The sequence below is a fragment of the Diceros bicornis genome, chromosome 34, assembly GCF_020826845.1.
Source record: "Diceros bicornis minor isolate mBicDic1 chromosome 34, mDicBic1.mat.cur, whole genome shotgun sequence".
Taxonomy (NCBI): Eukaryota; Metazoa; Chordata; class Mammalia; order Perissodactyla; family Rhinocerotidae; genus Diceros; species Diceros bicornis.
In genome coordinates, this window is record NC_080773.1 from 18,763,269 (window position 1) to 18,777,829 (window position 14,561).

The window sequence follows — 14,561 nt, forward strand, 5'->3', positions numbered from 1 at the left end:
AGGCAGAGCTGGCTGGCAGCTGCGGGAGCGGAGCGCGGGAGCCCCGCAAACTCGGAGCACGACCCCAGCCCGCCCCGAACCGCCACCGCTGCCTGCATCCCGCCCGCCGCCGCCGGCCGCGGCTTCCCCTTCCCGGGAGCCAGGACCAGGTCGCTGCCGGCCCCACGAGAGGGCTCGGAGGGATCGCCGGGACGCGGGGTTCACTCACCTCACTCGCAGCACTCGGCCCGACCTCGTCTTCCGGGAGCGGAAGCGCCGCCTTCTATACACAGTTCTTGGACTACACTTCCCAGAATCCTCAAGCGGAAGCGCCTCAGATGTCACACAACTTTTGGACTACATTTCCCAGAATGAAGCTCGCAGGACCTCGCTTCCCACCGCTGGCTTTTGTTTTGACTAAAGCGGGTTCGGTTTGAGTCCCTTTTCTGGCGCTGAAACTGTCAGAGTCCTTTATCTTTTATTCATTTTTTAAAACTCGTGAGAAGATAATTGGGAATTTTAAAAAACGCGGCCATATAAGATAGAAAAGCGAAGCTTGCACTATAGAAATAAGTTAAAAGCCAATTTTTTTAGGGTAAGCAATGGGTAGGATAAAAATGGGAAATGTACAAGTGACTTAGGCTGAGCTTCCTAACACAGAACTTAAGGCACACTGACTCTCATACTTGTTTCGAATGCCAGCTCCCCAAATATCACCCATAAAACCTGTTAATAAGACAAAATCGGAGTTTATTGCTTATCGCGGGAAGAGAGAACACCAGAGCGCTGGCACCTTGACAGAGCAAACTGTCAGAGCCAGGAAGGCAAGGTTGGGATTCATTGAGAATTGGAAGCTTGGTTTAAGGCGGGTCTTTCGATGCGAGAGATTTGATTAGAATTGCTAAAGGTCATGATGCTACAGTCCAGGATTGGTGGGAACAGCAAGGATTTCTGTAGAAGAGGAATCTTGAGGTGTAAACTGTTGGTGCATTCTCTTGAGGAGACTGAAGAATTGATGGGTGTTTGGGGAAGTTCTTATAATGAACAATCAAGCAATTTGTTTGGGCAGGAATCTCCCGGAATAGTAAAAGCATGCTAACGACAACTGAGTAGTTATGTTAATATAGACAGTAAATTGTGGGAGGAGAGGTAGGTAGATAGGAAGTTTCAGTCTTCAGTGTCCAAGTTGTCCAAGCTGCGTGTCCTGGGGGGATGGGAGGGAACGGAATCAAGTATTTGCCTCCTCCGCCTCCTTTATTCCACAAGGCACCTAGGTGCCCTTGACAAGTTTTTGTGGAATGAGCTATTCATTCTAATATGCTAAGAATTTACCAAAAAAGCGATGCAAACATTGATTAGGCTATAAAAGAGAAATATCTTGAACTTCATTTAAAATATTTATATATATATTAGTTGTTAAGGCAAATGAAAGCAGCTCCATTGCTGGAAATTTAAGAAAATATTGTGATGTGTGCATGTATAAAATCCTGAATTGTTTTCTAATTCGGGTTCGGCTTCAGACATTTCATTAAATATTTCTATTCTGCTCCTTACATAAGTAAAATAAAGTGTGTTGTGATTAAATAAGCCAAGTGAAATGAGGAAATCATGATTTTTCTCCTAGGCAGGGAGTATATTTTGTAGCTTTTTATCATGAAAGTTTTCAAACATAGACAGAAGTAGAGAGAATAGTAAAATGGACCCCATATACTCATGTCTGAAATTCAATTTAACAGTTTTAACCATTTAATTCATCTATCACTATTTTTTTTAGTTACAAAAAACTTTTAAAACAAATCTCTGACATCATGTCTTTTCACCACTAAATACTTTGCTAAATATTTCTTTCAAAAGCACAATACCATTATCACACTGAAAAAATAATTATCAATGATTCCTAAATATTTTGTAATACCCAATGCCTATTCAGATTTTCCTCAAAAATCTCTCATAACTGGTTTGTTCAAATGAATGTCCACAGAGTCTATTCATTTTATTTGTTTATCTACTCAGGTGCATTTATTCTTGAATTCTATCCTTTCATTCCATTTTTCAGACCTCTGACCTATTGAGGAATCAGGTCAGTTGTCATGCTGTCCCACATTCTGGATTTCTCCCATTTTTTATTTTTTGTCATTAAATAATTTCTTCTTCTATCCTATGTGTTTCTGACAAGGTTGACATAAGGGAAGCCTTATGGTAGAAAAGAAGCCCTATTGTAATTTTGAATGACCTCTGACCAACTAACCCAGCTGGCTATGCACCCTCCAGGAGATCTAACTGCTCTGTAGATTTTACGACCCCCACTTGTGCATGTACCTCCCAGCTGCGATAAGATGATAACTTTGTTTTTTGAGTTCCTTAGGAATGTGAAGACCACCGAACAGAGAGTCTATGCTGACAGCCATCATCAAGGAAAACTGAAAGGTCTCGTGTGGCGACTCCCAGTCTGTAACACCAGAGGGTCAACATTCCCAACCCCCTCCCCTGTAACCCAATGGCCTATATAACTGCTGTAAGATTTTGTGCTCCTTTAAGATGGTTCTTTGAGACATTAGTCAGCCATCTTCCCCCTTGCTAGCAAGCTGTAATAAACTGCCCTTTCTTTTCCGCCATCTTGCCTCTTGGCTTTTGACTCACGGCGAGCAGATCGTGCCCTTTGTGCAGTAACATTTCCTGTAGAGTAATATTTAAATCTAAAGTCCTGATTAGATTTAAGTTCAACTCTTGACAAAAAGACCCCTTCATAGGTGGCACTGGAAATATCTGAACAAAGACCAACTGAAGCCAATTCAAATCCCGGACAAAGCACCTCTGAATAGGGAAAGAAAACCAAGAATATGTGAAAAGCAGTGGTGATCAAGAAAAAAAAAGCATTTTAAGGAATCAGATCAAAGGATTCATCCCCAAAGTAAAAACTTTTGGTAATAATTGTTTTGTAGTTTCATATATTAAACAGGATTAATCTGATAATAGGAAAGATAATTTTCAGATAAAAATGACTGCCAAATTAAGAAATACAATGGAGGCTTTGAGTAACAGCAAAATAGGTAATTCCCATGAACTACACACAGACACACACACATCCACACACACACACACATAACATACACATACATACACACACATGAAGTCTATCAACAAGAAAGCAATGTGTGGAGAATAAATTAGCAGTCCAAAATTCAGAAGAATATGGAAATCGAAAGGAGGGCTAGTTACTTGGAGCCACTTTTACCCTGAGGAGCACTCGCCAGTTCTAGAAACTGTAAGGCTGAGAAGCAAGGCACTTGTCTTTGACACTGTTGTGGGGCTAGGGTTATGCAAGTTGGAGTCCAGGGCCTGCCAAGAGTGAGGAAGTGGTAGAGCTCCTATATTTTGCATTGATCACCAGCAACCACTGCACCCTAAAGGTCATGTTACCACCCGGGGGGGTCATCTGCCCACCGCAAGGCATGCCAATAGTCAAGAGGCAAGAAGGTAGGAGAGAAAGGATTTCATTACAGCTTGCTAGCAATGGGGAAGATGGCCGACTAATGTCCAAAAGAACCACCTTTCAGAACAAAGACGATGGGCCAGTTATGTAGGGGCTGGTCTCCAGGTAGGGGGAGGCAGCTGGTCTCCAGGTGGGGGCATCCATCTGATCTCCAGGTGGGAGCAGACATCTGGTCTTAGTTCCTGATAGTCTTTTGTTTTACTAGATATGCATCAGAGACTGGAGCAATGCCCTATGCCCTGATCTTTCAGTTTTCATTGATGATAGCCGTCAGCATAGACTCTCTGCCCGGGACACATCACATTCCTAAGGAACTCAAAAGAAAAAAGTTATCAACTTGTAGCAGCTGGGAGGGGCCATAAAATCTACAGAGCATGTCTGGGTTAGTTAATCAGAGGTCATGCAAAGTTACAATAGGGTTTCTTTTCCACAATATGGCTTCCCTTATGTCAACCTTGTGTTGAGCTGGTATCAGTAAGGGTGACTAGGATATAAACCTGCCCTAGCAGGGTCTGAAGCACAGCTCCAAATCAGCCGTATCTTTGAAGTTGTATAAAAGCAATCCTTAATGGCTAATGCTCTCAGGCACCTGACAGAGTCAAATGAAAATACTCTTTGGAAAAAAGAGAATATTACCCTAAGCCTGAAATTATTTTGACAAATTTTCAAATGTAATATTAATATCACACAAAACATATTTTAAGGCAAAAAGCATTGCTAGACCATACAAAAAGTTGCACATGGACGTTCATAGCCCATTATTCATAGTAGCCAAAAAGTAGAAACTACCCAAATGTCCATCAACTGAGGAATGTGTAAACAAGATGTAGTATATCCATACAATGGAATATAATTTGGCCACAAAAAAAGAATGAAGTACTGATACATGGATGGACCTTGAAAACATTATGCTAAGTAAATAAGGCAGCCCAAAAAGCCACAGGGTATATGATTCTATTTATGTGAAATGTCCAGAATAGGCAAATCCATAGAGACAGAAAGTAGATTAGTGGTTGCCAGGGGCTGGAGGGAAGGTAGAATAGGGGGTAACTGTGAAAGGGTACAGGGTTTCATTTTGGGGTGATGAAAATGTTCTGAAATTAGATAATGGTGATAGCTGCACACACTCTAAGTATACTAAAACCCATTGAATTGTACACGTTAAAAGTGTGAATTTTATAGTATGTGAATTATATGCCAATAAAGCTGTTTTAAAAGAAAGCATTGCTAGAGATACCTTTCATAATGATAAAATGTTAAATTCATCAAGAACATATAACAATTCTACATTTGTATGCACTTGTATAATAAATAATTTGGCTGACCTCTGTCCCTAGTTCCTGCGAGGTAGCCTCTAAACCCTTAGGATCTCCTGAATGATAAGAGTTTCATTATTCATGGTGGGCCCCTCAGACTACACCTGATAGTTTCTGCTACAGAGATGACTTATGATGGGTTCCTAGAAAGTTTATGCTAATGAGATGACTCAGGATGAGGGCTGATGACACCAGACAGACCAATAATGTGATTTGAAGGTTGGGACTTTGAGCCAGGTGATATCAGTCTGTGGAGGGGAAGGAGGCTGGAGATTGAGTCACATGGCCAATGATTCAATCAATCATGCCTATATAATAAAGCCCCAGTAAAGTCTATAGCCACTGAAGCTTGGGAGACCTTCCCTATTTGGTAATACTCTGGGTACTGTCACACATCTGGGTACTGGGAGGGTAACGTGTCCTGACTCCATGGAGAGAGGACAATGAAAGCTTTGCATATGGAAGGAACCCTCCCAGACCTCGACCTATGTGTGTCTCCCTTTGGCTGGTTCTGATTTATATCCTTTTGCGATAATAAAACTCTAACTTGTAAACAGTGCTTTTCTGAGTTCTGTGAGTTGTTCTAGTGAGTTATAGAACTGAAGAGGGTAGTGGTCAGAAGGTCAGAAGTGAGGGTGGCATTGGAACCCCTGAACTTGCAGCTTGAAGTGAAGTCTTGTGATAACTGTGCCCTTAAACTGTGAAGTTTGACCTACTCTGGGTATTTGGTGTCAGAAGTCATCGTGCCACCAAATAATATGTGGGAATGCTTTTATGATCTCAGCGTAGGAAAAATTTTCATAATAAGTACATAAAATCTACTGATCATGAAAGGAAAGAGTGATATATTAGACCCTATTAAAATTAAGAACACATCTGTTCATCATCATTATGAGACCTCATTTTATTTTATTTTATTTTATTTTGTGAGGAAGATCAGCCCTGAGCTAACATCTGCCAATCCTCCTCTTTTTGCTGAGGAAGACTGGCCCTGGGCTGACATCCGTGCCCATCTTCCTCCACTTTATATGGGACGCCGCCACAGCATGGCTTGACAAGCCTTGCGTCGGTGCGCACCCAGGATCCGAATCCCGGGCTGCTGAAGCGGAGCACGTGCACTTAATCGCTATGACACTAGGCCGGCCCCGAGACCTCTTTTTAATAGTGAACAAAAATATTTTTTTGTCTTTGTTGTGAAATTTTTGTTGTACATTATTGTCAATCACCAACAAAAATATTTTTTAAATCCCATTTCTACGAGTTAGGAAAATATAAATAATAACTGGATATTTGATGGTGTTAAGGAATGTTTTCTATGTTGGGGCAGGGGAGAGGGAGAAGGAGAAGGAAGAGAGGAAGAAGGGAGACAAGGAGAGAGGAAGTATTGTGGTTATGTTTTAAAACAAAATCTTTAGGGGCCAGCCCGGTGGCACAGTGGTTAAGTTCACATGTTCTGCTTCTGTGGCCCGGGGTTCGCCGGTTTGGATCCTGGGCGTGGACCTACTCATCTCTCATCAAGCCATGCTGAGGTGGTATCCCACATAGAAGAACTAGAAGGACCCACAACTAGGATATACAACTATGTACTGGGGCTTTGGGGAGAAAAAAGAAAAAAAAAAGAGGAAGATTGGCAACAGATGTTAGCTCAGGGCCAATCTTCTTCTTCTTCAAAAAACATTTATCTTTTAGAGATACATACAGATGAAACATCTGGGAATTGCTTCAAAATAATAAGGGCTGGGAAATGCAGATGGAGATATAAAGTAAGATTGACCATGAGTAGTTAATCGTTGAAACTCAGTGATAAGTATATAATGGTTCATAATACAGTCAAGTGAAGCATAAGGACATTGGGTCGATGACGGACCATATATACGACAGTGGTCCCATAAGACTAGTACCATAGAGCCTAGGTGTGTAGTAGGCTATACCACCTAGGTTTGTGTAAGTACACTCTATGGTGTTCTCACAACGACAAAATCACCTAATGAGGCATTTCTCAGAACTTATTCCTGTCATTAAGCAGCACATGACTGTAATATTCCGTCTGTTTGTATATGTGTTTGAAATTTTACTTAAAAGACAAACAAGTCTTAAGACAGTGAAAAAGTAAATCACAATGTGGGAGAAGATATCTGCAATAAATATGTCTGAAAGAGGGCTTAAAAAGAAATCTTACAAATCAATAAGGAAAAGAGACACCAGCCAATAGAAAAAGAGTCAAAACAGCGAAAGGCGGATTACAGGAACAGAACGACCTGAATAGGCCTCCCTTCTTTCTATTCCTAATTCTTACTTACCTGTGTCTTTTAAGGCAGCCCACAGCTACTGGGACCTGTGGATGAATAAAACCTTGGGCTCCACTTTGATCAGGAGAAGGAAACAGAGTAGGGTTTTCTCCCTCTCTGTTGGGATAGGTCTCAGAGTGGAATTCTTAAGAGAGGCCTGGAGAGGGGCATGTTCTGGGAAGGGCTTAACCTTAGGAAGTAAGTACAGGTCTGTTGCCCCCTAGGATATCCTGATAATCAAGAGAGAAAAAGATTAGTTGGAACAAAAAACACATGCCCAGAGAAATAGAGCTCTTAGAGGAGAATGATAAAAATATGAATTTAAAAAAATGATAATAGGATTATTTAAGTAAACTGAAGTTCAACATGTATGTGTGCATAAATGCATGTGTGCATAGACACACATGCATGCGTGCTCACACACACACACAAACTGTCTGGTCTAAGCTCCCATTCTCAATTTAACAATTAAAAATTTCAGTAGATGGGCCAGCCCGGTGGTGCAAGTGGTTAAGTGTGCGCGCTTTGCTGCGGCGGCCTGGGGTTCGCTGGTTCAGATCCCAGGCGCGCACCGACGCACCACTTGTCAAGCCATGCTGCGGCGGCATTCCATATAAAGTGGAGCAAGATGGGCATGGATCTTAGCCCAGGGCCAGTCTTCCTCAGCAAAAAGAGGAGGATTGGCAGATGTTAGCTCAGGGCCGATCTTCCTCACACACACAAAAATATTTCAGTAGATGAATTTAAGGGGAGGATCACCAATGATGAGACCAATATTAGTAATCTAGAAGAGCAAGTGAAAGAAATTCCTCAAAATACAGAGCAGAAACACAATCAGTTGGAAATCATGATGGGAATGAGAGGAGATTTGAAAAATATATCCTGGAAACATAACATGTGATTAAAAGGAGTTCCAGAAGATAACAAAGGAAAAGATAGAAGAGATAAATAATTAACTAGATAGTGGAAGAACATTTTCCTGATTTGAAGAAAGAAACAACACCGCAGATTGATAAGGCTACCAAAGGTCATGGCTGAGTTGATGAGAAAAAGCTTCCTACCAAGGCATACACTGGCAGAATTCTGGACTTCTAAGATTAAAGTGAAAATCTTAGAAACCTCCAGGCAGAAAGAACAAGTTACTCAAAAACGCAAAAGAAGCCATTGACATTGAACTTTTCCCCTGCCAAACAGGAACAGAGAAGAAAGAAGAAACATTCTACAGACCACTAAGAGAAAAGAACAGCAACCCAACAGTTCTATACTGAGGCTAGATATCATTTATTTGTCAGGGCAAAAGGAAGGTGTTAGAGGATGAGGATAAATTCAGAGAGTGTTGCCCACATACTCCATAGGAGGAAAGTACTCAAAAAGAATGTAAACAAGTAAAAATATGAACTAGAACGTAGATTTGAATATAGGGGAATTTGAATTGGGAAAGAAACAATATTGGGCAATAAATCTAATTAAATCTGAAAATTAATGAAAGGAAACCTCATTTAAAATGGAGTCAGGAGGTTAGAAGGGGGAGCTCCCATGCAGTATCACTGGAGGTCAATTACAGGAAAGATAGTCAATTATGGACCCTGGCAGAAAGAAGTCAACAGGAAAGAATCACCAATTGCAGGAAGAAACATACATTGCATCCCAAAGAGAAATCAACCACCCCAGCAACTCAGCCAAGGAGAAGCCATCACCACCCCGAACTCTTGCTTTTCTCTGATGGACTTTCATTCAAAACAACTCCTCTCAACTTCCCCCCTTTTCTCTATAAAATAATGTTCCTTTCTCTTGCTTGTTGGATTTGCCTATGGTCCGCCATAGCACACACATCCCAAATTGCAATTATTTGGCTATTCCCAAATACACTCAGATCTCTGGTAAAATAACCAGCTGTTTTGTTTTTAAGGTTGACATATATGGTGCCAGAATGTGGGATACAAAGGAGACAAACTCCAAGAGACGACAGCCTCCAGAATTGAGCGAGGTACCCACACCAGGCCCCTACTGCCCATTGCTTTTGTGAGTCACCGCCTACTTTTGATTGGGTGAGTCTCCTCTCAGGTTTCAAGCTCCACTCCCTTTGTGTTCTGAGGTCTCTGACTTTATCAAGATTGGGAAAGGCTTTGTCCTCCCAGTTCAAGGCGTCATCCTTGGTGAGTACTCAATCATTTTCTGAAGGTAGCACAGTTCCTTTTGGGGCTCAGTCTTGCTGAAAATCCAGGTGTTTTCTTTGGTTTTCAGATTCCTTTTGGAATCAGAGCTGGGAATCGAGCAACTTTCTTTTGTTTTTAGATTCCTTTGGGGATCAGGGCTAGGAGTCTAGCAACTTTCTTGGGTTTTCAGAGAAAATTTCAGGTGATCCCTGTCATCTAAATGTTCTGAGGGAAACCCTCCTTCAAGGACCCTGGCTGGGTTTATGTTGAGGAACTTTGGGACCCCTACATGCACATTTTTAACTACTGGGCCAAAAAGACCCAAAGAAGTCCGGAATTGCAATGGCCATTATGGGGAACTTTCAATCTCCCCAAACTTGCTTTTCTTAAAACTCAGCTCTAAAATTAACCAAAATGAATGATATGCTTATTTTAATTGGTACTTGGAGGCTTCCAAACATGCACAATACTCTAAAATCATCTCATTACAAGATACCATATCTAAATTAGCCTAAACAACTAAAAAACTGAGAGAAAACAAAATGGCTTCTGAGGCCTCTCTTTCCCTTTCCCCATTTTCTTTGTCTTAAGCTCAGGCCCCACCTCTGGTGCCATCTTCCTCCTTCTCTTCTGTACCACCTCTACTGCTGCAACTTTGGCCATCTGAGCAAGTAACCTTAACTTAGTCCATGTGCCAGAAACACAAAGAAAAGTTCCACTTATTCCTTTGAACTTTGTACCTGAGACATAGCTGAAATTTTTATTTATTTATTTATTTTTTGGTGAGGAAGATTGGCCCTGAGCTAACACCTGTTGCCAATCTTCCTATTTTTTGCTTGAGGAAGACCAGCCCTGAGATAACATCTGTGCCCATCTTCCTCTATTTTGTATGTGGGATGCCACCACAGCATGGCTTGATGAGTGGTGTAGGTCTGCACCTGGGAGCCAAACCTGCGAATCCTGGGCTGCCAAAGCAGAGTGCACTGAATTTAACCACTGCACCACCAGGCTGCACCTGAAATTCTTAAAACCAAAGTTGTAAGGTCTCTGTGCCTGTCTATATGTTATAAATGTCTATGTTTATATGTGATATTTTTCTACCTCCAGATGGTATTGCTAAGATTGATTTGTAAAAAAGCTCTATTTAATTGGCTTGAAATTAAGCACTTATAAATTAAGTATTCCTAAACCTCAGAAATATAATGGAAACTAACCACATTGTTTTCAAGTGTATATGATCTAGGATTAATCTTTAGTAAATAAAGCTAGCTTAAGATTGTTGATTTAATTGAAACAGCCATGTCTTCAGAGTTATCAACACTGAATATAATGTAGACATTCAACTTTCAATCTACCTGGGTTTATAAAGCTCATGTTATATCTGTTACAAAATTTGTTAGCCAAAAAGTAATTTAAGATGATGGTTGGCTATTTAACATCAAATCCAAGCAGTACTGTTAAAAGCAAGTAATTTAAATAAATGTAAATAAAATAACTAAGGTAAACTAAATAATGGATGGTTATTAATATCTAAATCATTTCTAAATAAGATGAACATTAATTACTGAACATAGGTTTATTTACTTTGGGCTTCCTATTACAGAGAAACTAAAGATAGTTGAGTCTATTAGTGAACATGTTTTATGCCATGATGAGAAAGTTTCTATGAAAAATGCATATGTTTCTGGAAATTTATAAAAGGTATTTCTAAGTTCTCCAAAGCACAAAATGATAATATAGTTCACAATTGCTCACTTCTTAGCTTTTCACTAGGAAATAGGATTCTAAGGGTTAAGAATTTTAATCAATATGTGTAAAAATAAGGGAAACATTGCCATATGCAAGGAAAGTAGGATGTTTTGATAAAAGAAGGTATGAGCAATGGAAATGCATTTTGTTGAGGGAAAAGAAAGTAGTTTTGTCCTAAAGAGAGGCTGGTTATTTCAGAATGGGAAAGAGGAAAACATAGGACAAAATATGAATGTAAAAAAGTGTAGAAGGTTTGTGGAAAGGAGTCTTGGGAGAGAAATTTTACTATGTGGTCAAGCTGGCTAAGATTAGAATGAATTTATTAAAATGAGTTTCAATACCAAAATAAGCTGATGCAAATTAAAATTTGACTTTCTTTTCTGCTGAAAGAACAAGGTTTTCTTGGGCTTTTAGTAACAGATTGTGAAAGCTTCTTTACCTTGAAGTAACATGCCTAGAAAACAGAGATTTTGTGGTTTATCAAAATTATTTCCTGTGCTCTCTGTTAAAAGCTGAGTTATTTCTACTAAGAGGAAGGCATTTTACAGCTATGTAACCTTCCATATTTGTCTTTGAAATCTTTCTGTCACTTTGGTTAAATGGATAACTAAGTATTGTTTCATAATTTTCTGTGATCCTATTTGGTTAAATGTTCAAAATCTTTTCACATTTTTTGACAAACTTCCCCCAAATCAAATTCTAAATAAAGTATTTTTGAGCTGAAGTAACTTTGGGAATTTCCAGAGGGCCCCTGGGACTTCTCAAAGGATTTGTTGTTTCTTCTTATAAAAAGGGAGATGTTAAACTAATTAGGCTTATTTGATATGTCAAATTACATGGGAAGCATTGTCAAATAAATGATAATCAACTTTCTTAGGTTATATTATATAGGTGAATGTTATTAAAATAAATGTTCTAGAAATTGCATAAATTCCTAAAAATCTGATATTTAATATAATGTTATTACTTATAATTCTAGTTACTACCTAAAATGTATATCACAAAAATACCCAAATTCCCCTGTCAATTATATTTACCCACTGCCTTTTTTTGTCAGTTATACACAGTTATTGTTTTACTCTGATGCTTTTATAAATGTTTCATTTTCAAAGAGACTCATGGAAAAGACTTTGGCAAGTACTCTGGAATACAGGTTTTGATAACTTTAAGAGTTTAACACCAAACTGGGTGAGAATTTCTGAAACAAGTAGAAGTCTGGTTGCTTTGATGTTTTCCAGATATAAAGAACTCTTTTTTTCTCCTCTCCTTTAAGCTATCTATAACTCACAGCAATTTGGTAAAGTGTATCTTTGCAACACGGGTTGAAACATTTTTCTTTCTACCTGACCCCTCCAGAATTCAGAAACTCTTAAGTATTCTTTTCATGACAATATATGTATTTGTATGCGTTCAGTGAATCCTTGTAACAGAACACAATTGGAAATATTGGCTACATTACCAAGGCTTTGACTAGAACGTCATATTCAAGAAAAATGTACATAGACTCAGAAATGACCAAAGTTGTCAATATGTATGTGTTGTTGGTTTCCCCCCTCTGATTTCTAATTCCTTTGTCTCTTTTTGACACACTGAAAATATCCCCCCTGAGCTATCACTGAAACCCTTGCCTCACACGTCACTGATGGAGACTCTCAACTGTGTGGGCACTTTGATGCCTCCAAGAAGGTGAGAACTCACTACAGCCCTCATTGCAGGGTCACATATAAGGTTTGGACACACATATGTGTGGATTCTCATGTGTCTTGAAACTTGTGCTGCACCTAAGCTTCGAGTCCTGCATCGGATTGGCTGTTGTTGGCATCATCACCAAACCCTTCTAGACTACTCTACATCGAAGAGTAAAAGCCAGCATCTCCCCACTTCCCAGATTCTCCTTCCTAAGTTGGTTCTAAGTTACAGGCAACAATCGAGGAGGCCCTCATATAATATTTAGAAGGTGGACGAGAAGGAGAGGAAATTATTCTCTGGAGGTGGTTGGAGGCAGAAGTGAGGTATAAAACAACTTCCAGATTACCCATTTTTTTCCTACAAATTGAGATTGTTGCAAGAGTCATTCCAGAAAGTCTTAAGATTGACAGCAGTTTCAGAGGAAGCTCTTGAGAACTACCCATTTTGATGTTGCAGACTAAGATCATCAGTGGTAGTTTCTCTGATCTTTATTCTCCTCAGCTCTGCCCACAGTTATGTAAGCGTCTAGTTCTCTGTCTTAAAAACTTTCAAGAGAAATACTTCTGAAATGGCAACGTAGGAAGCTCCATGGATCCTCTCCCAGAAAAACAACCAAAATGGTGAAAATTTAAAAAACAACAACAATCATTTAGAGTCTCTGGAAACAGTCCTAAGGGCATACAGAAAATGGAGAAACTTTTATTCAAGGAAATATACTAAATCTCAGTAAGAGCAATGAGCATCTGTGGCATCTGAGCCATGACTCGCTCCCTCTACCATAGTCGCCCAGCTCACTGTGACATAAGCTCTGCTCTAGGCAAGTGGGGCCAAGAAGACAAGACCCTCTTCCTCCAGTTCCCAGTATAGAACTATGGTTTCTACTCAGGAGGGACAGGCTGATATCATTTCTCTTCCCCTCCAACTCAATGTTGCAGAAGCTCTATTCCAGGCAAACAAGGCCAAGAACGCTGGGACTCCTTTCCACTGCTCAGTCCCCACCTGGAGGGTGGAGGTTCTATTCCAGGTGTGGCAGGCCAGAAAACTGGGCCCTGACTGATCCTGCCCCAGCTCACTTATGGGGCAGAAGTCCTATATTAGGAGAGGCTAGCAAATAAACCAAGGGCTACTATACCTGTATAATGCCTTGCTCGTAGAAAGAAGTCCCAGCCCCCAGCTCTAGACCAGTGGTGAGACATTCTGCTCAGGAGGAGAGGTAGGTCATAAGAACAGAGAGCTCTGTATCTCTCCCTAAAGGGACTAACTTTATTTGAAAGAATGTGGGTGAGTTCAAGCCTGAGGACATTGTTAAAAACAATGGAGATTTTGGAGGAGAGGAATTAAGAGGAGGTTGGTACCTCCATAGTAGCAACAACCAAAACAGTATACCAGTTAGAGGCTTAACAGAGAAAACATGAGAGAAAGACAGCTAAGAAGAGCCCTTCTCAGATTGGAGCAAGCCTCAAAGACATATAAAAGGGCCCGTGGCCTCATTGGTGAATTCTAACAAATATTTAAAGAATTAACACCAATTCTTCACCAACTCTTCCAGAAAATAGAAGGGGAGTAAACACTTCTCAACTCATTCAATAAGGCCTGTATTACTCTGATACCAAAACCAGACAAAGACATCACAAGGAAACTACAGACTAATGTTCCTTATGAATATAGATGCAAAAATCCTCAACAAAATACTAGCTAACTTAATCCAGCAATATAGAAAAGGGATTATAGGGGCCAGCCAGGTGGTGTAGTGGTGAAGTTTGTGCACTCCGCTTCAGCAGCCCAGGGTTCATGGGTTCAGATCCCAGGTGCAGACCTACACACCGCTCATCAAGCCAGGATGTGGCAGCATCCCATATACACAATAGAGGAATACTGGCACAGATGTTAG

General features: G+C 40.2%; 1 protein-coding gene across 1 annotated transcript in view; it reads right to left on the minus strand.

Moving 5' to 3' along the window:
• ZNF235 (zinc finger protein 235) overlaps positions 1 to 236 on the minus strand; it is a 38,133-nt gene extending 37,897 nt beyond the window's left edge. The window contains exon 1 of the mRNA XM_058529502.1: positions 209 to 236. The gene's annotated coding sequence lies outside the window, so the exon portion shown is untranslated. The remainder of the gene's footprint in view (positions 1 to 208) is intronic.
• Positions 237 to 14,561: the final 14,325 nt, after the last annotated feature.